The sequence below is a fragment of the Hemicordylus capensis genome, chromosome 2, assembly GCF_027244095.1.
Source record: "Hemicordylus capensis ecotype Gifberg chromosome 2, rHemCap1.1.pri, whole genome shotgun sequence".
NCBI classification, from domain to species: Eukaryota; Metazoa; Chordata; class Lepidosauria; order Squamata; family Cordylidae; genus Hemicordylus; species Hemicordylus capensis.
The window spans coordinates 149,621,074-149,645,012 of NC_069658.1; the positions used below are offsets into that span (position 1 = coordinate 149,621,074).

Below are 23,939 nucleotides of genomic sequence, written 5' to 3' on the forward strand. Positions count from 1 at the left end.
TAACAAAACCAGGCAAGCTGAGGAGTTCTATACGAACCATTTTCTCCAGTGAATACTAATCTTGTATCTGTCCTGAAATCAGCAATGTCATGGTACCTTTACAGTAATTTCTTCACTCGCCACTCTTGTCAGGCAGATCAGTGCTCATGTGCTTATTTCCTGTCTCACAGTAGGAAAGCCAATGCTGATAAGAACCTAAAATAAAAACATACATAAGATTGTTTATAAGATCAAACATACATAAGATTTGCAGGGCAATGCGGGCCGCTTGAAATATTACATTCTACCCAAATGTGCCCTCTTCTATTCTGAGGCAAGCTCTGAGGGGAAGGAAACGTCTTCTGTAGTTTTTTCAGTGTGTTTCTATGGGGGGAAGCAAACTGTGAATAGTGCTGACTAGCCAGCACACTTGACTTCACCAGCATACCTCCACCCACTCCCGACAGCAATTTTGCGACTTCATCTCCCCATATGCATCTGCCAAATAACGATCCCTGAGATCATCAGGTGAGGTCATCTTGCACCATCAGAGGTTAATCTTGCACCATCGGAGGTTCAGTTTGCAGTGACAAATGAGAGGGCTTTACCTGTTGTGGGACCTGACCTGTGGAACTCCATGCTAGATGAAACTAGATCAGCTCCCACTCTGCCAGTGATCCACAAACAACTGAAAACCTGTCTGCTTTGGCAAGCTTTTGATTTGGTTTAGCACAACACATCTTGGTAAAAGTAACTGAGCAGGCACTGCATTCATCAGTTTAAGCCTATTTATTTATTTTATTTATTATTTAATACATTTATATACTGCCCAAAATGCAAGTTCTCTGGGTGGTTTACAAAACAATAAAAACAGCCAATAAAAGATTAAAACATTTCAGCAGTTAAAATTAGAAGTTAAAATTATTAAAACACAATTAAAACACAATTAAAACAGTATCTAATTAAAAGCCTGGATGAACAAATGTGTCTTGACTGCCCTTTTAAAAATTGTAAGAGATGGGGAGGCTGTGTTGTGTTGTGTTGTGTGTCCTCCTTTCTTCTGGAACAGAGAAAGTGATGGCTAATGGTAGACAGAAACATGTTTGGGGCCAGGGTACTTGGAGGAAGACCTGCTCCCAAACGTCCTTGGGGACTCTGAGTGCTACCACCTTTTCAGTTTGGCAGATGGAAACTGTGTCTAAATCTCTTGTACTTTGTGCTGGTCAAAGACCGAAATAAGTTGTATCTAACATGAATTTGGCAGATGGCTCAAGAGCCTTCTCAGTGGCACTACCTTCAGAGGCGTAACTAGGGAAAACGGCGCCTAGGGCAAGCACTGAAATTGCACCCCCCCGCCCCCCCCCCCCAACATACATCTGACTGACACACATGTTTCAGAAACCAAATCTATTCAATCACCGTTTCCAACTAGGTGACTTTGCAAGTGCATAGGATTGCGAAATTACACACTTGTATTCCTTCACAAAAATACCTGCTGCACAGAAATGTTGTAAGGTGTGGAATGGTGCTCACTGCATCACCACTGCCTTTCAGGTTAGCCTACCCAAAGGGGCTGCTGTGTAAGGATGACAAGCCAGATCAGGAATTGCAAGTGCTTTGCACATCAAGACATATGAGCAATTATTAACAGAGATAGTGGGGGGTGGGCACAGGGCAGTCTACAAGTGGGTTGGGACAATGACCCAGGGCCCCATGGCTATAGGGTGCCCCACACTGTAGCATAGTGATGGACACTCTAAATCTGGCAGAGCCAGAACGTTGACTGATAAGGAGGGGACGGGACCACACAGCACTGGACAAGAAAAGCCACACTATGTGAAAGGGTCTCTTTAGTGTATAATGGTTGCATTGTTTCCAGGTATTACAGAGGTAATTGCATCATAATTACTTCTAAGTGATAACAATAAACTGAGAGCCAGTGCAGGGTACTGGGCAGAGTGCTGGAGTTTAGTCAGGCCTGGGTTCAGACTTCTTGTCCTACATGCAAGTGGGTTAGTCAACTCCTTGAGCTAGTCAATGTCTCTACCAGGCTAACCTACTTCACAGGCTTCTGAAAATTAAAAAAAAAACTGGGATAAGGCCCCTTGCTGAAAAGTCAGGATACAGCTGTGACAAATTCTATTGCAGGGTTTTCAAACTTGGATCCCCAGATGTCAGACTACAACTCCCATTACCCTCTATCAAAATGGCCAAATGTTATTTGGCCGGGGGTGATGGGAGCTGTAGTCTGGCAACATCTGCTGTATTGAATCACATCATTAGGCACTATTAGTCCCAAAGAGCAAAAGCTCTTTTAAAGAATGTTGGGTATTAAGATCCTTTACATACTGTAACTCTATGGTTCTTTTCACCCCTGTGCCAACTTCATCCATTCATTCTTTATGGGTGTTATCTCTCTCAATAAATGTTCTCAAAGTGACTAGCAAACACAAAACAAATACAGATAAAACCACAATAACTTATCAAATAAAAATACCAGTTAAAATATACAAACAGCAAGCTGGAAAATACAAAGTCTAAGATATCACGGTATTACAATAATACCACCACTATTGTGTCCTGCAACAAGAAGTTCAGAAGCCCATTTAAGGTAGAGATTTGACAGCCTTACAGTGTGGGAAATAGAATTTCCTCTCTGTCGTTTCTGATTGGCTTGGAAGAGTCACTCTGGTTAACAGAAGAGGCGGATCCCAAATGGTCACCACAGAGGAGGCCACAAGCTTAAAGTTTTTTTTAAAAGATTTTTAAAAATGGGTTTAAAAAAACAACAACCAATTTCTGGTGGAGGCTATAAGTGTAACCCACTTTCTCTTTGATGACTGGGACTTTTCTAGCAGCAGTCCTCCAAGAGCTGCGATATCCCATTTTAGCATAATAGGTGGAGGGAGTTGGCCCCTCTAGCCTAAAGAGTGGTTCTGCTCTGTGGTGGGATTAAACCGACACCAAAGGCGGGGGTGGAGGTGAGGAAAGTTGCTTCCGGATATGTCCGAGCAGGAGGGAGGAATGGAAAGGAAAAAGAAGCAGTGTTGACGCCAGCATGCATATGTGTGGAATTCTTGTCTTAAAATAAAGTGACTCTTCACAGCAACATTCAATTCTTTCTCTCAACTTATACATTTTATTTTTTAAAGTAGTCCTCCCCTCTTTGCATTTCTGGTACAGTCCAACCTAGTAAGGGGAGGGATTAATCACAAGAGATTTTAAAGAGACAGCAAACATTTTCTTTCTCTCACTCTCTCTCTTTCCAACTTGAAGAGAGCCGCCGAACGTTGTAGAAGCCAGGAAAAGCTGGTGCAGTCTATAGGAAAAGCAGGACAAGAGAGAGACACAAGAGAGGTCCGGGGCTCCTGCGGTCCCTGGGAGGATAGCGGAGCTAGAGCAGAAGTGGCTTGGGAGGGCCCGGCAGGACTCCTGGGTTCCCTGGGAGTGTGTGTGTGTGTGTGTGTGTGTGTTTTGCGTGGGTGTTGCACGATCTAAATCTTACATTGGACCTGAGCAGGCGTAGACCTCCACAGAGCAGCAGCTGCACCCACCACTAAGATGACGCAAGAAAACATTTTCCTCTTCGTCCCCAACCACAAGCCATTTTCACCCTGATTCATGCAAGAGCAAGGCACAGCTCTAGAAGAACCGCGCGCACACACACACCCCGGGGTGGGTGGGGGAGAAGCACCATCATGAAGTAGGAAAGGGTTTATTTTTATCACCTAATGTCGGGAGCGGAGCAGGCTCTGCTCGAGTTGAAACCTGTCGCAAGAGTTAAAAGCCAGCGAGGATAGAAAGGGCAGGCTACACCACTGCACTGAACAAGGCAAATATCCAGCTAACTACAAGGAGGTGGGGAGAGAGACACGCGCGCAGCTCAGCACCAGGGGAGCGGCGGGGGGGGGGAGGCTTTGAGACTGAGGGAGAAAAATTCCAGTCAGGTTATGAGACTGCATAACAGGGCGTCATGAGACAGGGGGGTGCAAAAAAGAGGGGGCGCTTCACGTGCACTCTGCGCCCCTTGACACCAGCTAGAGTCACTTCGAAGGCTCGCAAAAGAGATCAGATCACACACACACACCTATTGTTTCCTCCCTCCATCCTTGCTTGTCCACTACGCGTCGCCTCGTCTGGCTGGCCGAATCCTTCCTCCGTCCTCCCCGGTCCGCTCTTGAGACACAGCCCGCCCGACGCGCCGCACGGCAAGACAAAAAGAAGTGCACAGCAGCACGTGCAGGCGGCGAGCTCTCCCAGGCCAGACACCATGCATGTGCGACTGGGGGCTGGGCGGGGCAGCGGGATGGGGACGGAGTGAGCGTCAGGAGTGTCGAGTCAAGTGTGACGAGAGAGACAGATGAAGAGAGGAGATAGACGAAGAGCTGCAAAAAAGCAGGCACCGCAAATGGCAAACGCGGCGCCCAGTGCCGGAGGCGGAGACGGAGTTGAGCAATCGGGGGGGCACGCCGGGACCGGGGGAGGGGGACTGCTCTTAATGTGGACTGCTTGCAACTCTTAATGCACTCCAAAAAAATCCCCCCAATTTTATTTTATTTTTTAAAAGGCAGGGGATCGGTGGGAGTACTTTTTGGCACCCCCTAGCAAGTGGCACCCAGGGCACGTGCCCTGCCTGCCCCCCCCCCCATCGTTACACCCCTGACTACCTTCCTTGTACAGCTCTTTGCCCAGAGGAACCTTTCTGGTGACACTTGTCATCTTTCATAGGCTGGGTAATTCTGGAACTAGATGTTAAGGAAGACATCGGGCCACTGGCAGAAACAGCACCTTGGTTTTCTTCTCCTCCCCGCCAGTGTCTGGGAATATTCAGTGAATGATGTGATGTAATTATTTCCCCACCCCTGCTTCAGCGTCATTTAGTGGACTGCTACTTGGAGTGGGGAAATCTCTAGCTTGATGATGTCAAATCATGGATGGTAAGCTCAAAGATTGTAGGATAAATAGGAGACCCGCAATAGCTCAGCATAGGCCAGGACTGCTGGTTCCAGTCCGAGACCTTTCTGTTTTGCTTGGCCTTTGGTTAATTTTTTGCAGCTGGTTTTGGTTGTATTGACCATTTGACCCATATAAGGGCCTTTCACACAATCATATGGAGATGGGGTAGAGGTGGGGGGTTAGAGAGCTCCTATCCTTGTACCACCAGACGATAGGACCCTCTGTTTGGGTCAGCAAATCCAGGAAACAGTTGCGTAAGCCAGTTGAGGAGTCCACTGATGAAATCGGGAGCTGGAAGCATAGAGTGGTCTCTGAAGGCCTTGCAAGACTTCCCAGCATGATTTGTGCTGCCAGTAGACTGACCTCATTACATCAATAGCTGCCCTCTGATTGGCCACGAAGGGGAAGAAGTTCATGTAACTATGCAAACCAGAATGGAAGGCCTGCAAACCTAATGTGGATGGTTGTGTGAACAGGCTTGTAGTTTAAAAATGGTTTTAATTCACTTGCATTTTAGATATTGTTTTAATTGCATTTAAAGACACTTTATGAGCCCTTGTGGGGTTCTGGTAGCAGGCTATAGATATCTGTACAGATATAGTTTTATATTTGCCACTTACCACAATGGGGGGAAAGTTCCTAGTTATTGCTCATAGTTTCCAAGTCCCCCTTCCTTAGGGGCGGGGGAAGTGGAATTATCAAAGCTCTATTCATATATTCTGTTTTAACACATGTACAGATCTGCAGTGAATGGAGGTACAGACCTTCACACAAAATCATGTTTACTACAGACATCTGGACTCAGGCACAATACAATGTCTGACTAGGGCTTCTATGTGATAGCATTTAGTGAGGGAGGCCACCTTGTGTTCCAGCATTGCGATGATCCTTGACAACTACACTGGTGCATGAGATAATTTCAATTGCATATTTATTTTATTTTATTTTATTTTATTGATTGATTGATTGTTAAATTTGTATACCACCTTTCATTAAAATAATCCCAAGGCGGTTTGCACAAACATTAAAAACAAGACTATACAAATGACTCAATTAAAATATTAAGTTAAAATATAAAAACAAATTCTTGACTTGTGAATCCTGGTTGTGGGTTCAGGATCTAAATCATCAACCACGTTAGGGATCACAACATTTCTCCGGCTAGACTGTCTGGAAACAGACTTTCCCCTAAAGCATCTAATCAGCCTTGCAACTGTCTGAACCATCTGGGTGTGTTTGCTAGACATTATCATTGGATTTTGGCACTGATGTCTGCAATATCCAGAGCTGCAGGTGGCCCCCTTGGTCCCCATTTGAGGCTGAGCAAGCTCAGTTTTTTCCAGATATAAGAAGACCCTGATCCCAACACTTCAGAACATCAAACTGTGTTCTCCTCAGCAAATGCATTAACTCCACTGATTGCATGGGGCCAAGAGAAGGGGTTGCAAACAATAACAAATAGTCCCAATAAGAAGTAATCTACCTCCCTTTCACCATCCCTACAGAGGTTGCCAGTTCGAATCCCCACTGGTATGTTTCCCAGACCTTGGGAAACACCTATATAGGGCAGCAGCGATATAGGAAGATGTTGAAAGGCATCATCTCATACTGTGTGGGAGATGGCAATGGTAAACCCCTCCTGTATTCTACCTAAGACAACCACAGGGCTCTGTGGTTGCCAGGAGTCGACACCAACTCGACGGCACACTTTAGTTTTTACCTTTACAACTGGACTAAATTTGGTCCAAATTGGTTAGGCAATTCACAAATTAGCCCACTTGCACCTTAAATGCTTACACATCCACCATCTTGAATTAGGGTGGATGACATCATCACAAGATGAAGTGTCCCTATGTGTCACTCACTACAACTGTACCAAATTTGGTTCATATTGGTCCAGGCATTGTGAAGTTGATAGAGGGGACATACACCGGGACACACACACAGCCTGGGGTAGGCTCTGCATGAGAACTGTCGGGATTGGGCCTGATCCCACCTAGTCCTGTTTTTAAACCCAGCTCTGGGATTGTGTGTTCACTGCAGCTATATGTTGCTGGCTATAGGCCACCTCCAACCTCAGAGGCAAGTTGCCTCTGAATACCAGTTGCAGGGAGGCAACAGCAGGAGAGAGGTCCTGCCCTTGCCTGTGGGCTTCTCAGAGGCACTTGGTGGGCTACTGTGTGGAACAGGATGTTGGACTAGATAGACCTTGGGCCTGAACCAGCAAGGCTGTTCTTATGTAATAGATCCGTGCTTGGCTGGGAGAAGCTGAGTTTAACTAGCCTTAGGGGCATAACTATAATAGGGCAAGGGGAGGCAGTTGTCTGGAGGCTCACTGCCTTGGGGAGGCCCCCAGAGGCAAGTCTCATGATTGACTCCCACAGTCGCGCACCCGCCCGGGCTTCCTTCAGTTGTATTCCTCCTCCGAAATTGATGTGAGTGTTAAGACCTGGAGCTACCAGAACAGCCTGTCTTTCTCTAGTACCATCAAATGACTTGCATCATCCACAATTTACAAAACCTTTTAAAAAATAATTTAAGATGATGTTCTATTGTGGCACATAGGAGATATATATACTATTCAGCCTCATTTAATATTTCTTTACTTCATGAGCTGAGCTTCAGTGAGGGAGGGGGCCCATTTTAAAATCTTGTCTCTGGGCCCACTCCAACCTTGCTATGTCCCGGCTCCCCCCCCCACAAGACACCTGCCTAGTCTTGTGTAGGAGTGTGCATGGTCCGGCAGGGCGGGGGCATGTAGTTTTAAGCGGGTGGTGGTGGTAGTACTTACCCCACCCCCCGCCGCTCTTCCCCCTCCGGTGCTGGTCCTTTTAAAAATCTTCTTGGGGCAGCAGAGTTCCTCCCTGCTGCCCCTGCCCCCGTTGTTGTCCTTTAAGCCTTGAACAGAGAAGAGCTAGCGGCGCGCATGCGCTCTTCACGGCGCGCACGTTCGTCTTTGTCGCTGGTGCGCGTGCGCCGCATACATGATGTATGTGGTGTGCGCGCGCCAGCGACAAAAACAAGCGCGTGCACCGTGAAGAGCGCATGCGCGCCGCTAGCTCTTCTCTGTTCAAGGCTTAAAGGAAGTCGACGGGGGCAGGGGCGGCAGGGAGGAACTCTGCTGCCCCAAGAAGATTTTTTAAAGGACCAGCACCGGAGGGGGAAGAGCGGCGGGGGGGGTAAGTACTACCACCCCCCCCACTTAAAATAACAGTCCCCCCCGTGGCGGACCGGGGGAATTCCGGACCGTGCACACCCCTAGTCTTGTGAATGACCCCACAGAATGCCGGGTGATCTCATAAGCTTACTTTCCTCATTCATTCATTCATTCATTCATTTGATTTCCATACTGCCCTTCCAAAAATGGTTCAGGGCAGTTTACACAGAGAAATAACAAATAAACAAAATGGATCCCTGTCCCCAAAGGGCTCACAATCTAAAAAGAAACGTAAGACAGACACCAGCAACAGTCACTGGAGGTACTGTGCTGGGGGTGGATAGGGCCAGTTACTCTCCCCCTGCTAAATAAAAGAGAATCACCACGTTAAAGGTGCCTCTTTGCCAAGTTAGCAGGGGTTAATGAAAGTAGGCTAAAAAAGTGTGTGTGGTGGATACTCCATTAGTTGTGGCCAGGAATATGAAATGTGGGTATGTGGAGACTCAAGACTTTAAGGCAGTGAGCCTCCTGGTACGCTGCTGTAGCCATGATTGCCAGCAAAGGCACTATTTTCAGTTACATCTCAGTGGCTAGTAGTGTAATGTGTGCTCTGGTCCTGTAACAGAAAGCAGTTACTGAGAGTGGTGTAGACAGTCTTTAAGAGAGAATATAATTACTACAACACCAAATAATGACAATGATAATAATTGTGATTATTATCTCAGTAAGTCACCTTAAGTGGCGCAGCGGGGAAATGCTTGACTAACAAGCAGAAGCTTGCCGGTTCGAATCCCCACTGGTGTGTTTCCCAGACTACAGAAAACCCCTATATTGGGCAGCAGCAATATAGGAAGATACTGAAAAGCATCATCTCATACTGTGCAGGAGGATGCAATGGTAAACCCCTCCTGTATTCTACCAAAAGAAAACCACAGGGCTCTGTGGGTGCCAGGAGTTGGAATCAACTTGATGATGGCACACTTTAGCAATAGCACTTACATTTATATACCGCTTTATAGCTGGAGCTCTCTAAGCGGTTTACAATGATTTAGCATATTGCCCCCAACATTCTGGGTACTCATTTTACCGACCTCGGAGGAATGGAAGGCTGAGTCAACCTTGAGCCCCTGGTCAGGATCGAACTTGTAACCTTCTGGTTACAGGGCGGCAGCTTTACCACTGTGCCACCAGGGGCTCCTTAGCTTTACCTTATTATTTCACTGGCTGATAGCCAGACTAAATTACTCATGAGTAATCCCATTGAAATCAGTAGGGACTAACTTCTCCCATAGATTTCAGTGAGCCTATTCACGAGTAATTTAGTCTGAATGCCAGCCAGATTGTTGTAATCCTTACAACAATCCTGTAAGGTTGCCTGGTATGATTATTATTCCCATACTACAGATTCGGGCTGGAAGCTGAGAGAACAATGGCTTAAGTTGCCTGCAACTACCTCACAAATTCATTTATATATATTTTTATTTTTTTTTACATTTCTATCCCGCTCTTCCTCCAAGGAGCCCAAAGCAGTGTACTACATACTTGAGTTTCTCCTCACAACAACCCTGTGAAGTAGGTTAGGCTGAGAGAGACGTGACTGGCCCAGAGTCACCCAGCTAGTATCGTGGCTGAATGGGGATTTGGGGAAATTGGGGAATGGGGAAATTCATGGCAGATGCAAGATCTGAACTGGGGACTCCCTGCCTCCCATCTTGCTCTTTTACCTACCACACCCTCTTGCATGCAGCACCTCTTTACATGCCAGGTCTTTCAGTAATCCTCAAAACAACCCAGTATAGCTGGTTGGTGTTATTCAATTACCAGAGACGGGGCAGAGGTCATCACTTCCCCAAAGCAACACATCAAGTGCCTTGCTTTGGTAGCATTTAAACCCATCCAAATGGTTAAATTTGGATTAAATCCAAAATGGTTCCCACTGGGCCCTCACCTTCTTAGGTTCTATAATCTGTCATCCAGTTCTTAAACCAGATAAAGTCAGGCCACATATACAGGCCTACATAGAGTTGCCACCTTCCATCCTTGCCTGGCTTCTTTGTCTTTAATGTCTGCATGACCAACATAAATCAACCACTGATCCTTTCCCCATCACTGCATACCAGCTATACTGGGCAGAGGAGGGGGCAGTCACAAAATTTCTGCCTATGAAGGCACAGAATCCCTGGGGGCGGAGAGGTGTTGACTATATTGCAGAGTTGTGTGCTTGCTGTATTTGATTTCCACACCATGATGTCCCAGCTTGGCAAACTATTTTTTGATTCCACAGGAAAGAATGAAATCTCTCTCCGCTGATCTGGTTGACAAAGGATTAACAGATGTCCCTCCCACCGAGAAATGGGGGATCCTACATCTGTTAATTTCTTTGTCAACCAGGTCAGCTGAGAGAGATTTCATTGGTGCAGGAAAGTTATAGTTGATTTCATTTTTGAGTCAGAAGAAACTATGCTTGAATGCAGCTGGATCCCAGATGCATAGACTCAGCATTGCTTATCTAGTTAGCAGGAATTCTGCAAGCCTGCTTATTATTTTTTTATCATTTGCTTATCATTTGCCATGTGGTGCCCTTTGGCACTGCCAAGTCCTAGGGAGGAATGAAGCTCTGAGCCTCTGACAGTTACTCCTCCCAGATAAGAAGTATCTTCTTTCCCTTTAATTTTTTTTTAGTCAGCTGTTACAAATTACTTATGCTTGAAGCGAAAGTCAGATGGTTGAAAGAGACTGCCAGTTTTTTTTTTTTAAAGGAATAATCACAACAGCACTGATGTTTCTGGCACAATTCTCTTATAACAATGTAACTCCAGTTATGCAAGATTGCACTAAATTGTATAGGGAGGGGGTTTTTTTGCTCCTTTGGCTGATGTCAGTAAGGGTCATTCCAGCTGGAGAAACAGGCCAGTAAAACAGCAGAAGCTGTGTAAGTATCACAACCTTCTCTCATGCTTCTGTGGACCTCCCCCATGTCTCCCCAGTTAGGTCTAGTAAAAGAAGTTGTGTGGCATGATTTATTTATTTTTCAAATGTATATACTGCCTGATGTATAAATCTCTAGGCTGCCTATATAAAACAATTTACATAATTTTATGTAAAACTATTTATATATTTAAATTATTAAATATGAGAGCTGGTCTTGTGGTAGCAAGCATGACTTGTCCCCTTAGCTAAGCAGGGTCTGCCCTGGTTGCATATGGAAGGGAGACTAGAAATGTGAGCCCTGTAAGATATTCCCCTCAGGGGATGGAGCCACTGCTCTGGGAAGAGCATCAAGGTTTCAAGTTCCCTCCCTGGCATCTCCAAGATAGAGCTGAGAGAGATTCCTGCCCGCAACCTTGGAGAAGCCGCCGCCAGTCTGTGTAGACAATATTGAGTGAGACAGACCTATGGTCTGACTCAGTATATGGCAGCTTCCTAGGTTCCTATGTGAAATGGGTGTTTTTCACAAAATGATATCATTGTGCTCAGAGTTTCCCTACCCCCAGCTTCACTTCATCGGTTGCTGCTCACTGGCAGGGAGGGCAAGCAATGGCATCATTGCATGGGTCTTCTTTTAACAGATATTGAGGGTGGGGGCTGCAGCAAGAAGGCATGGGGCTGCTGGCACTGGTGTCAGCCATGCATCCCTGATCACAGGGATTCCCAGCCTTGGGTCCCTAGATGTTGTTAGACTACAACTCCCAATGGCCAAAGACCATTGTGGCTGGGATGTTGGGAACTGTAGTCCAACAACCCAAGACTGGAAACCCTTGCCTTACAATGTCAAGTTTTGTCCTATGTTTGAAAGGTGAAGGCTTCTGTAGTATCATCTTCCGAGAAGCTGGGGCTCTTCTGAAGGGTGTCCTGGAGATAGAGCGGACTCAAGACCTGATTTGAACTCCATCTGGAAAGAGTTCAGTTGTACGAGGTATGTAATCCAGGGGGACTGAATTGCTGCTTCTAGATGCAGTCCTGTCCTATCTAATAATAGCATTACATTCTTATTGAACTGTTAGGAAACAGTACACACATTATTGCTCAAAAGCTCAGCTTGGGCAATCAGAATGTTATTTGTCACCTAAGATATGTCGTGCCACTTCATAGACTCTTGGCTTCTGACATGACCCTTCCAAACTCTGTCTGGGTGGCTTAACCTTAACTATGTGGATCAGCTATAATACACATGATTTTTAAAAATATGGACTACAAAATTCCATTAATACACTTACAACTCTTCACCATGTATTGCATGGAAACAGTTCCACAGACCACGGCTGCTGCATCAGGGCTAGTGCCACAGAAGCAGTAATATTGATTTTGCTTTTTCCCCAGCATGGTTTTTCCCCAGCATGGTTGAACAGGGGAAACACTGGCCACCTATTGGCTAATGGTCATGTTATCATGAACCCAGCTGCCTCTGCTCCCCAAATCTGGAGCAGTTTTGCAACTACGTTTAAAAAGTACGGTGAAAGATGAACACATATGTGATGGGAAAGCCTTTGGGTTTTTATTTTATTTTATGCATATATAGAAATTAAAACTATCCCCAAGATTTCCATGAGAGCAGGCTGATATAATTACATTACCGGAAATAGAAAGAAGTGCCCCAAGCATTCTGTTTCATACCCCTTATCACTTACCAGTACACTTCCTTCCCAAGCCCTGACTGATCAAATATACAGTAGCTGTGATAGTTAAAGGAGATCACTGTCTGAATAGTTGTAATACCCTTTCTTAATTTCATCTGCCTTCAGCATTGACACCCACCCTTTGAAAGCCTGCTTCAAAGTCACTGATTGGTTCAAACTTGCAAATATTGCTAAGCAATGCTGCCTATGTCTGATTGCCCTACAAGTAAGTCCCTGAGGGAAAACTCTGCAATGCCTAGGAATTTTGGAAGGGGGGGGGGGAGGAGACCTTTACCTATGGGTTGATGGATGTGTGTGTCAGACTTCGCTGCCTCATATGAAATGTGAGATTTGAATAAGTGGAGGGGAAAACTTGTGCCTCTGTGTTTTCCAATTCACAGGTAATAGTAGTAGCTCTGCAGGTGGGATTTTGGTCAAAGAATCAGTGCAAGGGGAAAGTTAGATCACCCTCCCCTGCTATCCTAATCCAATTCAGGCTCTTTTTGGCTGCTTTGAGAGGAAAAATACAGCAGGAGATCCATGCCCAGATGCCCCACATTATATGTAATTTGGCTCTGAGTTGATTTTCCTTTCTGATTTGCTTGTTTTAGAGTGGTAGGGCATGATGGGTGCCACCTACCACCCAAACGACAAAGGAAATGGGCAAGCGGGTGATTTTTAACAAATGTATAACCTTTCCCCATAGGATCCTATGGGGGTTGGGGGGAAAGGTTAAACATTAGTTAAAAATCGCCTGCTTGCCCATTTATTTTGTGGCAGGTATGTAGGATGGGTGGCAGGTAGCACCCATCATGCCCTGCCACACTGCCCACTTTGGTGTCCCCTAGAAGCTACCCATGGGGAACAATGGGGTGTTCTGGGTTTCCTCGTTGTTCCCTATGATCAGAACAAGCTGTACTCAAAGAGTGCACACAAGTTTTGCATTGCAATTTGCAACCCTGCCTTGAAAAACACTGCAAAAGCACACAATAAAAGGGAATCTGTCCCTCCATACACAGAACATACATTTCAAACACAGTCCAAAAATGGCCCATAATGAATCGCTGACCCAGAATCCACTGCCAGCCACAGTGCCTGTGCTGCAGTAACATCACTGGCGCAGGTTGCTCTCTCACACACAATTATGACTCCTTACGTTACTTCTTAGCATTGCCACAGCTGCACCCTTACTTAGCAGCAAGTGTAGCCATATGCTCTAGGGATGTGTGAACCAGTTTGAAATTAAGCTGCTTCGCACTCAAATCGGTTCAGTTCAAAGGCTTGACCTCGAACCGAAATGGGTCAGGTTTGGGCCAAGGTTGAACTGAACTGGTTTGGGCGAGCTCAGGCCAGTTCAAAGCCCTACCAGCCAAGGGAAATTCAGTTATGATTCCCCTTTAACGGTAAGGGGCAGTGGGAGCGGGGGGGGGGGGCGCTTCTCTGTTTAAAAGTATTCACAATGGTGCCAGCGGTAGCTGCGGGGGGGGGGGGGGCAACAGCTCCTGCCAGCCTCCCCTGAGCCTCCTGGGCCAGTGGCAGACCAGTTTGGGCCCTGACCCATTTTGGAGCTTCTGCACATGCATGGAGGTAATTTTTGTTGTCTACGTGTGTGCACATGCACAAACTCACAAATGCATGGTCACACAAATGGCCTGTGCAAATGTGCTAGGGAAATAAAATGGTCTCCACACCTGCGCATAGGCAAAACAGCCTGGCCTGGGCCTGACCTGGGCCGCCTCCAGCCCAGGAGACTTGGAGAGAGGCCGGTGGGGGTTGGGGGGATCTGCCACCACCCTGCCACTGGCACCATTGTGAGTACTTTAATAACTTAAACAGTTAGAGAAGCCCCCCTGCTCCCACTGCCCCATTATTGGTAATGGGGAATGCTCACCAGATTCCCCTTTGCCAGTAGGGCTCCAAGATAGCCCGAACCAGTTCAAATTTGAACCAAACATCTGGGAGGCAAACTGAGCTGGTCTGGTTTGAATCCGGTTTGGATTTGAACCAAACGGGGAAACCCAGCTTTGTGCATACCCCTAATAAGCTCAACTAGAGCAACTTCAGTTAAATTTTTTGAGTGAGTACACCTTGCAATGAAGACTGCAGAGCAGAGCAGTTCAGTTAGTGAAGCACAAGTTACTCTCAAGGTCAGACATGGAGCACATCACAGTAATCACCAAGCAATATTACACCTACACACACACACACAGAACTGCCACTGTCCATTTCTCACCACAACACTATCTCACAAATAAACCAAATCACAACTCAAGGAAGGAAGGCACACACGTTCTGCCTTTGTCAATCTGAGATCCAGCAAAACCAGATAGTTATAGCAACAATCGCACAGCATCATATTATACTCAGTGCTGAGAAAAGGAAACCACAAAAATAAACCTATCTGCCTTCTCTCCTGATGTATCTTCTTCTTCAAGATAGGCACAGTATAAGGGCGCTCTCTGCCTCTCAGTCCCTTTGAATAGATTTTGAAATTCCCTCCTTGTGTGTTCCTGTATCCCTCCCTCCAACCAATGGGTGCACAGTTGCCCACAACAACACTTGATCTGTATGATAAAAATAACTCAACCAAGAAGCAAGGAGATTGCAAGCCAGTTGGGAAGCCAGTGCCAGAAAACCAATCAGCAAGGGAAAAACAGACCTCCCAAATGGTGCTCAAGACATCAGAATGTTTCGATCAAAACAGGGTTGTTTTGTTCCAAGCTCAAAACAGACCCTTTATTCAAAGGGCGTTTTGAACTCGAAACACTTGAAATGGCCCATTTAAAGTCAAAATGTTTTGATATTGAAGCGTTTTGCACATTCCATGGTCGCGGGAGGGAGCAGATTATTGGAGCACCAGCAAGATGGCAAGATACCCTACTGTCCCCCTCTTTCTTTTTAAAACAGGGGGAGATGGAGAGGAGGCTGCAGACAAAGGGAGCAGCTCTTGGCACCCTGCCTCAGGGGCACAGTTGCCTTGAGCCACCATTGTCAAGGCTCATCAGGAGGCTTTACAAACAGGGCTTCTACTACCCCGAATCTCCTTCTGAAGAGACTGTGTGTGCCAAACTTACCCCCAAATCCCTTCGAGATCCTTGGACTCACTCCACACACAAACCGGGCTTTGTCTTTTGAAGTCTAGCTCATCTCGATGTATTTCTGGGTATTAAAAAAGCAGGTTTTAAGCTACTTTTTCTGAAAACACTGGAGCAAATAGGGAGAGGCACTGCATAGAATCATTAGCATGATAAGAAGGATACTCTCTTCAGAAATGCATATATAGCTCTTTAGAAAGCAATCCCCCCCCCCCGACCACCACCATTGGCTAGAAGGAAAACACGGAGGCATGCCATGTGAACTTGCATCAAAACAAAACCCGAGTGCAGAGGGGAGGGGCTGCTACCCTCAATACCGCGAGTGTGATTCGAAGTGGCTTTGCTCAACATTTACCCTGCAGCATGAAACATTTACCCTGCATGCAAATAACTCTCTGGAGATGGATGCTGATTCCTGGAGATGTCAGGCCAGTTCTGGAGGGCTGGCAATCCTAGACACGAGGTAAAAGGAAGATGGCCAAATTTCCTCATGTGAAGTTTGGCCATCCCACCTCCCCCTCTCCCTCTCACCCCCCAAAACATTCTTTTTTAAATGGACAGGATGCAAGACTGAGGGCTGAAAAGAGCCCTCAGCTGTGGAGCTCACTGGATGACCTTTGGCCAGTCACTGTTACCACACTGTCTCTTAGCCTCATTAACTTCACAGGTTGTTGTGAAGAGAACGTGGAAGAAGAAGAAAAAACCAGACATACTGCATTACCCTGAGATCCTTAGAGGAAAGGTGGGCTATAAACAATAAACCACTCTGCATTTATTGCTGTTCTGTAAACTTTAATACTGAGCACTTTCCCACCATCTCCCAAAACTGGGTTCAAAGCTCACTCATTTTGCCAGAACTGTTGATTGCACAAGGCAAAGGAATAAACCACTTAGAAATACCATATAGAGACAGTTTTGCTATAGTCAGTGCAGGAATTAAACCCATGTGATATTGCTAAATCATATGTGCATTGGCTATTCTCTGTAGACATGTCATTTGGGTATGTGTAACAGAAGCAACGATATGGAGCATGGCCTGGAGTGCATCAGGCTATTAGAAAATGGCGTGTTTTTAAATGTAGGATTTGTTGGGAGCCATGAAAACGTCATATGAGTTCTACAGAATTGTACAAGTGGGCTATTTCATAGAAAGATATCTTGGACAACTAGGGAAAATATTGTCAAGAGTAAAATCCAGTTAGGTTACCAGTGGTAACAGCGGAAGGTGTTTCTTTTGGAGTCTTTGGATTATTGCAAGGGTCATCCTCATTGCTCCCATCTTAGCATCTATCAATGTATCCAGATAAATAACCAGGGTCTTTCCCAGACAGTAGGTTTTACTGCAGGACTAAGAGGGGTGAAGTACTGCGAGTTACGGGACATACTGGATATTTCAAATTCGCTCAAAAAACTGATGCAAAAAGTGGATTTTTTTTACTCCAGACATAAATTGGGCTAAGCTCCAAAGTGCAATGAAAAACCTGAATTGTGTATGGAGTGCTCTCTGATAGCTTACAGGGACTTTGACGTAAATCTGGACAATATGTGAATGCACAGCTGCCCTTCCAAAGTAAAATCGCCATCTGGGAATGACCCAGGTATAGAGTTCCTTGGACTATCTCTTCAGAGTGCAAGTGGCCCACTGGTGGCCAGTATGTTTCCTGGCAAAATTTAGAATGCTGGTTCACAGCTTTAAAGTCTCTGTGATACCTGAGGGATCATCTTCTCCCAGATATATCTCCCCATTCATTGCAAGGTTTCTCAGTGGGTTCCACAGCTCCAGAGCTACGATTGTCTTTGACTATTAATATAATTTCTCTTGCTAGTAGTCCCACACTTGTGCAACAAACTGCCACAGGAGAGGTTCTTCCAAATCCAATGTGTGGTTTGTTCAGATGAGCAGTTAAACATTTGATCTTTAAGAGACTCTGGATCATGTATCTTATTTTCTACTACTGCACTGGACTATTACACATCGTGTATCTTTTTATGCTTATAATGTTTTGTTGTGCTCCATGCCGAAAACTATGTGTTATAAAGTGGATCATAATATTTTAAATAAATAAATACATGAATGATAAAATAAGTGAGGAAACACAAGGATTATTATTATTAGTTTTTAGTATTTGTTTTTAAAAAGTGTACCCCACCAAACATGGCTCTAAGGAACCCTTCGAGCTGTTAATGATATGGTGCAAAAATGATTCAAACAATGCGTGATAAATAACCATTGAAATGAGATGTATAAACAAACAACACTCCAAAAACAATACTTGGCAACATGTGAGCATAGCAGAAAGGTTTATCAGGCAAATTCAAGATATATAAATACATTGCCAGCTCATGGTCAGATACTCTGCTGATGTGAAAAATAAAAATAAAAGACATCTTGCATACTGAAAGCTGGATGATCAGAAGGAAGGCTAGGCTGGAATCAGAGGTACACCTAGGTGATTTTGTAGCCTGGACCTAAAGGCCTTTGGAGGGCCCCCTCCCCTGTAAAGCCAGCATGGTGTAGTGGCTAGAATGCTGGACTAGGACCGGGGAGAACCGAGTTCAAATCCCCATTCAGCCATGAGACTTGCTGGGTGACTCTGGGCCAGTCACTTCTCTCTCAGCCTAACCTACTTCACAGGGTTGTTGTGAGGAGAAACCTAAGTATGTAGTACACTGCTCTGGGCTCCTTGGAGGAAGAGCGGGGTATAAATGTAGTAATAATAATAATAATAAATTAAGCGTAATTATGCTCCATTGGGCGACCAAACCACCCAGGACAGACTAAAGAGGATTTGCGGACCCCCAAGGGCAGTGGGGGCCCTGGACTTAGGCCCCGAAGTCCAGGGGTAAGAGCACCTCTGGCTGGAATCCTTCTCCTTGCATGCTGGTTTCATAGGGAGCAGGGAGATTTTGATGTGAGGGAAATCATCAAACATACAGAGGCTGTTCCAGAAGCAGCCTGGGCTTGGCTGCTTGTGAGAAGCGATGGGATCCCCGTGGATTCCCAGTCCCAGGGTCGTGTGTCAGCGCTTGCTCAGAGACAGGCAGTTAGTGCCCATCTCCTTGGGGAATCCCCCAGTGCACTGCGCTCAGTGCACTGTGGGATTCTCAGAGGCCGGGACGACGAGTCTTGGCCTCAGAGAAATCTGTGCTGCTCTGCGATGCACAAAGCAGCAATGACTGTGTGAGAGCACAATACACTCTGCGCTCCCAGCAGGTAAACAATTGTCATCTGGGGGAAAGGCAAGGTTTGGGAAGCCTCTCCGCTGACTGCCTTGTAGGTCATTTGAATGGCCCCACAATTCTGAAATGGTACAAAGATGTAGCTTTATCCCAGTTGCCCCTATTTTTGCCTCTTGTGGATGCCTTGTTTAGTTCTACCCCCCACGTGAGTTGCAAGAGTTGTCATTCTTCAGGATTCAGTTCCCTCCCTAGAATTCCTAGGAATTAAATATCCAAGTGGGAATGCAGATGCACTGCCTCCCTTATGCCTTATGCATGTCAGGGAGTGCACAAGGCATTATGCAGTGCACAGCGTATAGTACGTGGAATCAAGTCTTCAGCAATCTGTGATCGTGGGTGTGGAGCTTGGGCAGTAATCCTTAAGTGGTTGTTACAAGTGTTTCCACCTGTTTTCATCTACACAATGTTGGAAGGCATGGACCTGGCGCATCTGCTTGACTAGTCTGAAATTATGAGCTTTGTATGCCCTTTATTGCCTCCTTTCCATTTGTGACAAGCTTGGAGTCTGTCAGAATTGTGCACCACACCTCCCAGGTTGTTTGGTCACGCCCTCTGCACATTCACAGGCATGCCCCTATTTTCCTTTGTGAAATGTCAGAGTGTATGTGTATTTGTATGTGTAGATGGGCTTCCAAGATCCTGAAAGATGTTAGGGTATGATTATAACACACATTGTAGCCCCAAACGGCTCTTCTTTGTTTTCGAACTAACAATCAGACTATCTGAAAATATCCACAGTCAGTGTGTGGTATTTAAAAACTGAACATTTATGCAGTACTTCTTAGCATCTTCAGAATACTTCCCTTCTGTTATCTCAACAATCCTCACAAAAACTTTGTAAAATAGGTCACTATTATTGATTAGCAAGCCAGAGGTTGCCAGTTCGAATCCCCGATGGTATGTTTCCAAGAATATGGGAAGCACCTGTATCATGCAGCAACGATATAGGAAGATGCTGAAAGACATAGGGGCTCTTCTCATGGTCGGTGAGAAGAGCCTGGGGAGGGTTAGCGGGACAGCGGGCTTAGCCTGCTCTCCCCGCACACAAGCAGGCAGTCTGCTCTGGGTGGCCAAACCAGCCACCCGTACGACTGCCGGCTTCATTATGGAGCCGGCAAGGGCTGGGAGGATCGGGGGCTGGTGGCCCCCAGAAGCTCCAGCATGCCCTGTCCGAGCGTGCAGGGCATACTGGAGAGACCCCCAAGCCGGGAGGCTGCTCTTTAGCCTCCCGGTCAGGGGTCTACTTGTGAGTTGCCGCGGCATGGAGCTGCGCCGGGGCAACTCACGATCGGAAAGCCTGGGTTAGCGGAGCGCTCGCTCTGCTAGCCTCAGCTAAGGGCAGGGGCAATTAAGTGGGTTGCCTGCTTGTACACCACCGGGTTCGCCTGTGAGCCCGGTGGTTTACACAACCAGTAAAAAGCAGGCTAGGCTCTCCTAGCCCGATTTTTGCTGGTCGTGGGAATAGCCCCATAATCTCATACTGTGCGGGAGATGTCCATGGTAAACCCTTCCTGTATGCTACCAAAGAAAACAACACATGAAACTCTGTGGTCGCCAGGAGTTGACACTGACTCAAAGGCACACTTTACTTTTTCTTTAATGCTGATGGTGGCGCAGAGGTTGAGAGGTAGCAGCAGCAGGCCTGCTGTCTAGTGGGTTTGGGGCTTAGGAGGGATTTGAACTGGGGACTCCTGTCCAGACCCACAGTGCACACTCTGAGCCAAGGCACTGCACCAGTTCTCCCCCTGGACGAATATTCATGAAGAGCCTGGGGAGACAGCAAGGCCTTCGGTCCTGCTGTCTGCACTTGTCTGGGAGTCCCATTGAACCCAGAGGGACTTTTATTTCTGAGGAAACATGCTTTGGACTGGACTACAATTTTCTTAACCAATATGAAACAAATTGTGTCTTGCTACGTAAGCATGCTTGTAGGACCATTTAGAAATTACTTTCTTGGCATTCTGTTCTGGGAAACTGTGTTCTTCTGAAGGTTGGAGGTGGGTGCTATAAACCTTGGGGGCAAAGGGAAATGGCCTTAGACTGGCCGGTGTGAAATGTCTCCTAGAAGCCACATAGGAAAATGTTTTTATGCTTATTCCATACTTTCCGGGCTAGTGACAGTGAGTGATGGCTATATGTGCTGAGAGGGCTGGGCTGAGGGTGGAGAAAAGGATCAGAGGGCAAAAGCAGCTAAATGAAAAACCGAGACGGTGTATAAAAAGCAAGTCCCAGCCAAAGCAGGGCCATTGTGTTTAAATGCAGCAGGGATCCTGACAGGCGGCCTCAACGAAAGGAAGGGATTGCCTGAGCTCTCACCATGCCTACACTTAAGGAATGTCTCAAATTGCCAGTTCAATATTTACCCTACTGTAATACCCACAGGCCCCATTGTGCTCCACCCTGTGTAAACACCTACCAAGGAGCAGCCCCTGCTAAGAATCACACCCTTTTGCAGTTGCTTGGTAGAGAATACCGCTCTTGTTGTAAGAAGCCAGAGAAGACTCCCCACAAAGCTGGGCCTGGCTGGGGGAAGGGAGAGAGTGAGAACACCAAAAGGACGACTGGGATAGGTTCCTCTGAGGCGGGTCATCCTTATGCTTATATGCAGAGGTGGGCCTAGGCAATTGTGGAGCCTGGAACTAAAGGCCTTTGGAGCCCCCCCCCATAAATTAAGCATCACCATGCTTGGCCAGGTGACCGCACCACCTGGGACAGACTAAAGAGGATTTGGGGGGCCCCAGGGGCTGTGGAGGCCCTGGACTTCGGCCTGGAAATCCAGGGGTGAGAGCGCCTCTGTTTATATGTGGTAAAAGTAAATCACTTTCAGGTGTAAGAATCATGCGTGGTTTCAGTTTTAATTCAGGAAAGGAGTGTTTGGGAAAGGCGGCACTATGGAATGTGGCGGCGGGACTTTCTGCCCCCACACACTGCCTTGTGGTAGAGGCCAGCATATGCTTTGCATGCACAAGGCCCCACGGTCTGCCCCAGCAGCTTCTCTAGGGTCTCAGGCAGCAGCACGACTGGGAAAGAGACCAGACCTTGCAGAGCCGCTGCACTAGGGCTAGATGGGCAGCCTGACCAGCACCAGTTTCAACCCAGCTTCCTGTGCTTCTGCCCTTGAGTTTTCCCCTGGAGCAGGAGGCAGGACCAACACCCAGCGCTGGAACCAGGAAGAGAGGGATACGCTTGCAGCTGTGCAGCATGGGGATCCTTGATTCTACAACTGCAACATAGTTAAGCGTAAGGAATGGGTTGTTTTGAAGGGGATCTGGCAAGGATGTTGCATTGGTTTGCATTAGAGCTGAGATTAAGCTTAACCAAAATTTCAAATCTGGCAAAAATTCAAATCTTACTGTTATCAAATATTGAGTGTCAGATGGTCAGTATGCTCCAGGAGCCTGCTGGCCCTGCTGTCATATTTAGATAGTCTCTTGGCTTAACAAGCCATCATGAGTGCTGGTTTCTTTTATGGAAGGAATCCAGCTTCATCTCCCATTTTCTCTTCCCTGTTCAGGGCCGCAATTGTCTCAGAGCTGATGGCTTGTTATATTTACCTTTCATGCTAGGGATGTTACTTGACATTTAAAAATGCTTCCCTTCACTCAAGAAGCTGAATTCCAACTCCAACACTGCTAGGCAGGAAGAGAAAAGCAACTTGTGCGCATTTTCATTCTGAAATTCAAAGTCTTGACTTCTGTCATTTCATTCTCCTCCTCCTCCTGTGTAACTAACACTGATTGGAGTGAGGTTACTTTGTTTAAAAGAGGGAGGCATCAAATTCTTTTTTTGTTCTTGAGTGGAGTGAGATGCTGACCTCTTGGGAAATTCCCAGACTACATTTCCCTGGGCTGCATTTGACCAGTCCTGGAATGTTTCTCACAAGGGCAATTCAAATTGTCCCTCACTTGTAATTTTCTATAAATAGCAAAAAGCAGATTCAAAGTGAAACCCTCAGACTCTTGGCATGGCTAAGCTGCGTGCAGTCCTGGATCCCAACCAACATATATCATTCGTAACCTCCTTTTTGCATCTGCAACTGGTAAGGGATTTTTATTTTTTAAAATGTGTATTTTACTGTTACTGGCAAGCATAGTGACAGTGATCTCCTGATCACAGACAACCAAAAACTACTTGAAAACAGGTGTTCTTGGGTCTTCTCCATCCATTAATGTTAGCTTATCAACTGGATTTTATTACCAGCACTTTGCATTTTGCCTGAAAAACTATTGGCAGCCAGTGTAGTTCTTTCAGAACAGAAGTAATATGGTCTCTTCAGGATATCCCAGAGGCCAACCTGGCAGCAGCATTCTGCACCAATTGCAGTTTCTGGACAATGCACTACAAAGGCAGCCCCACATAGAGCACATTGCAGTAGTCAAGCCTGGAGGTCACCAGCATGTGCACCACTGCTTTAAGGTCACTTTTTTCTAGGAAAGGGTACAGTTGGCATATCAGCCAAAGCTGATAAAAAGTACAGCCTCCACCTTAGGTATCAGAGAGAGGGATCCAGAAGTACTCCCAAGCTGCATACTTGTTCCTTTTGGGGCAGTGTAACCCCATGTGGAACCAGCAGATCTATCCCATCTCCTGAACTGTGGCTCCCTACAATGAGCACTTCCACCCTGTTTGGATTCAGCCTCAGTTTGTTATCCCTCATCCAGCCCATTACTATCCCCAGGCAGGCATTTAGGGAAGTTATGCTATTTCCTGATGAAGCTGACCTGGATAAATAGATGTAGATGTCATGAGCATACTGATAGCACCCTGCACCAATCCCCTGATGATCTCCCCTAGCAATTTCATGTCAATATTAAAAAGCATTGGAGACAACATGGAGCCCTGAGGGACACCATGTAAAAGCTCTCACTTTGCACAGCAACAGCTTCCAAGTGACAC

The 23,939-nt window shown here is 46.3% G+C and overlaps 1 long non-coding RNA gene across 4 annotated transcripts in view; it reads right to left on the reverse strand.

The window, feature by feature from the left end:
- Positions 1 to 23,939, reverse strand: part of LOC128347958 (uncharacterized) — a 46,323-nt gene that overhangs the window by 6,349 nt on the left and 16,035 nt on the right. For 2 of the 4 annotated variants that reach the window (XR_008317851.1, XR_008317848.1), the window contains 2 exons: positions 15,783 to 15,867; positions 97 to 195 (listed from right to left, as the gene is read on the reverse strand). This is a non-coding gene — a long non-coding RNA (uncharacterized LOC128347958). The remainder of the gene's footprint in view (positions 1 to 96; positions 196 to 15,782; positions 15,868 to 23,939) is intronic. The other 2 variants (XR_008317849.1, XR_008317850.1) reach the window with 1 other exon arrangement.